General features: G+C 36.7%; 1 non-coding gene across 1 annotated transcript; it reads left to right on the top strand.

Moving 5' to 3' along the window:
- Window positions 1-1,257: 1,257 nt before the first annotated feature.
- Window positions 1,258-1,360, top strand: LOC127552569 (U6 spliceosomal RNA). The gene has a single exon (XR_007951442.1). It is a non-coding gene; the product is annotated as a U6 spliceosomal RNA (small nuclear RNA).
- Window positions 1,361-3,984: the final 2,624 nt, after the last annotated feature.

The following is a 3,984-nucleotide window of genomic DNA, read 5'->3' as shown; positions in this document are numbered from 1 at the left end:
ACAAGAACTTCCATCTCTTCTTGACTCCAGGGAATTGTGTTGGGCTGCAGCCCCTGCCTAGAATACTCCCTTCTCTGCTCTGACTACTGAATTTCCTGGCATCCTTTAAATTCCAGCTAAAATTCTATCTTCTACAAGAAGCCTTTCCCAACCCCTCTTAATTCTAGTGTCTTCCCTCTGTTAATTATTTCTTATCAATTCTGAATAGCTGTTGCATTGTATTTGTATGTTGTTTGCCTGCCTCTGTAGATTGTAATTTTCTTGAGGGCAAGGACGGCCTTTTCCCTCTTTTTTTGTCTTCTTAGTACTTAGCACTTAGTCTGTTACACACATTGCAAGTATTTAATAAATGCTGATTGATCGATAGTAGCAGTCACCCCTCTCTGGAGACCCTCTCTGCCAATATGAATAAGTGACTCCAGAGGGCATATAAAACAGGGATGATGATTAGGGAAACTACTCACTCAAATTTGTTCATTGTAACTCCACTGAACTACTTGAATTCTGGCTTAATAATAAACATTTCTGCTTTGAACCCAGGCTCAGAAAAGATCTCAAAACTCTACTTCTAGTCCTAGAGGAGGGAATGGAGAGAGGAGGTGGGAGATATGGTCTGTTGTGATCCTTCCACTCTAACACATGCTTCAGAAAGGTAAAGCATGCAATGCTTTCCATTGTGATTGCCTAGGGACAACACTAGCTAAAGATGAGCTTGGTGTTTCCCATCCGAGAACATCTGATAATAGGAGCAGTAGCTTACAGGGAAGCTGTGAGAGCTATCATTAGAAGGTAAGACCTGGGCCATTTGAGTGATGTGAAAGGAAAGGATGCAAGAGATATAATGGAGGTAGAATCAATAAAATTGATTCTAGAAAAGTTGAAGGAAAGGGAATAATTATAAATGATTCCAACTTTGTACATTTGGGTAGTTGAAAAGAGGATAGTGCCCTCAATGGAAATGAAGCAAATTTAGAAAAGGAATCAATGGGCATTGGGGGCTATATAATAACTTAGAACTTATGGTGTACAGTAAAGTAGGATCCCTCTACCATTGTACTAAGTGATATTGGGGAAAAGGGGCAGGATGGAGGGATAATACAAGAGGGGTAGTATTGAATAATTCCTGTGCTCCCCATAAGAAAGGGGATCATGAGAAATCTTTGTATAGTAAACATATGGCACTCTCTGACTCTATGTCCAGGCAAATCAAATGAAACCATAAAAGCTCTATAGATTCATCTTTGAAAGCTTTGATTTGTGCTTGATAAAGTTTTACACATAGATTAAATTTGGAATGATACAAAGAAGATTAGAATGACCCCTGAGCAAGGATGACATGCAAATTCATGAAGTTATTTTTGGTGATGTAAAAAATCAGAAAATATCAATGAAAACTTATTTTAAAAAAAAAAAAGTGAAAGTCTTGATTCTTTGTTACTCTGTGATTATCATCATCTGGGCATATACGGGAGAGAGTCCATGTCTGAAAAAAATACTTTCAAGGGTTAACAGTGTTTGGAGAGGTGGGGAAATTGGAGATGAGAATACATGTTAATAGATTATTGAAAAGTTTCAGAAAAGTGGCAATGAATTCATTAAAATTAGTGCCTGCTCTCGTCAAACATAGAATGTTAGCAGTGTAGTAACTGATTTGCCTTAAAGTACAGGAATGTAAACTAAATTGATGTCTTGAATGTCAAAAGCTGGAACTAATAGAAGACAACTATCTGTTGCTATGTTGCTATCTCTGCTTTGACTCTGGGCCAGTGCTTTTTGTTGAACTGAGTACAAATTCACCAGAGGCCTTCACAGCAAAGAGCAGGTTTTGGAGTGGATTCCTAATCAAAGCCATTTTGAATAGCATGGGGTTTGTCTCTTTCTTCTGCCCATCTAGTAGCAAAATTCTATGAACATTCTCTAGCTCCTTCAGGCAAAACTGAATGGGGGCCATTAGTTAGGATCCACAGGGGTTTTGTCTGAATGTTGGAGGTAATGACTTAAGGTTTCTATTTTGCTTTGTCTGTATAGATCCATTGGGAAGTGAGAGGTGGTTTTCATAGTTCTCAGATCATAGAGTAAGTACAATGAATAATATTTAGAGTCACCACTGTAATCATAGTAGTCCTTTTATGAATGGCTTTTCATTGAAAAGGTGATATTACATTAAGAACTGAGCTATACTTAACACCCGATGCTTCTCTTTCAGAATAAAAGGTTACCTATTAAGTCATTTACTCACAAGGTTTTCATAAGCTACCTTGCAGTAAGGTTTATATTATCTGCTTTTAAGCCTATTTCCAAGGTTTTAAGATTTCTTTGGCTAAATCAATTGAGAGAAAATTTGGCCAATTTGTTGCTAATCCATTTCTTAGAGTACTAAAAAAAATTGAGAGCATAAGCTCTCAAAAATGAATCCTGAATCCTTGAAAAGCATTGCAAAGAAAACCTTGGGCTCTCCCAAGGTGGCTAAAGATGTTTCATTTATTCATCAATCCATCTAACATTTTTTTAAAGTACCTACAAGACAAGATCATCAGCAAAGCACTGGACAACATCTTGTGGGGTGGGGATAAAATATTTGACAGGGACAGTACAAATCAGATGCTTCCTCTTGAAACAAAACAATGAAGAAATAAAAGACATTTAAAAATGTTAATGTTGATGAGGAAGAAAATCTTCTGATGACTCATCATGGCATGGAAGATGACTCTGAGTTCCTAAAGACCACCCTCAGAATGAAAGCTTTGGGGAGAAGGATTTTACTAGGGTCAGAGTGATAGAAGTTCACTGTGTCTTTCATTTGAGGACCAGTCTTACCAAGTTCAAAGAGATTCTTCTTTGATTTGGTTGTGGAGTAATGATTTTTTCAGTTGTAGAATTACTCAAAGATATTCTAGCAAAAATATTATGTTGAGACTGCAAAAATCATATAACTTTGAGGAGATGAACTATAAGGAAGTCTACCTATCCACACACACCAAGACAAGCAAATAAACAAACAAAAAAATCCCAACCCAACCAACAACCAAAGAGATTATAGACTTGGAGTAAAGAGGTAGGATTGTCTGGGAGAGGGATTATGTTCTGGGAACCACATTTGAAGAAGTGACTAGAAGAAGAAACTAGTAAAGATTGACCAGGATGTCATATGACATGGAATATTCCTCTCCCAGTCAACCCAGTTATGACTACTCTCATATACAATTAATGGATCCATTGGCTTCTTTATGAAAGTTCTATTTTTTCAGTTCAGACTATGATAGTTAGAAACTTGTGTCTGTCCAGTCTTCTTATTACTCTCCCAATGCTGGCATTGCTCTATAAGAAGGATAGAGCCCAAAGCCCACCACAATAAGCTCAAGGTTCAAAGAATCAGCAGAGTGTGCTAAACCCTGTGAGTCCCATGTTCACCCTTTCCACATTCCCATAAATTTAGAAACAAGTTTCCTTCTCTAATGGTTTCCAAACTGTTTGATTTCACATTAGTTACAATCTTTTACTTGCTCTGGATTCACTCAAACTAATTCATATTCTGTTCTTTCTCCCCCTTGCTTTGTCTCCACGATTGCATTTTATTCACTAGAAATCACTCAATTTTCCAGTGCAAATACAGAGTTTATATATATCTGATTCTTTCTATAATTGCTTGAAGTTCAATAACCAGCATATTCAGGATCTGAATCAGGCTAAAAACAAACGAAGATTTTGATCACCAGGGTTGAAGGAAAATATTGATATTTCTTAAATAATTGGAATATTTGTAACAGCTGTGGACAATTGTGCTCCTCTAAGTAAGGATTCTTATCCTGGATTCCATGGAGTGCATGGTAAAATTTCAGAGAAACCACAAATTTGGAAAGGATAAGAAAAATACATCATTATTTTCACTAATGTCTAAATGAAACAGCATTTCCTCAAATTATTTAAAAACAGCATTCTGATAAGGATTCTCTATATTTTGGAAGTCTGCCAAAGGGACCCATG

Source organism: Antechinus flavipes, chromosome 2 (genome assembly GCF_016432865.1).
Source record: "Antechinus flavipes isolate AdamAnt ecotype Samford, QLD, Australia chromosome 2, AdamAnt_v2, whole genome shotgun sequence".
Lineage (NCBI taxonomy): Eukaryota > Metazoa > Chordata > Mammalia > Dasyuromorphia > Dasyuridae > Antechinus > Antechinus flavipes.
Note: the sequence above shows the minus strand (reverse complement) of the source record. Positions and strands in the feature narration are given on the sequence as shown.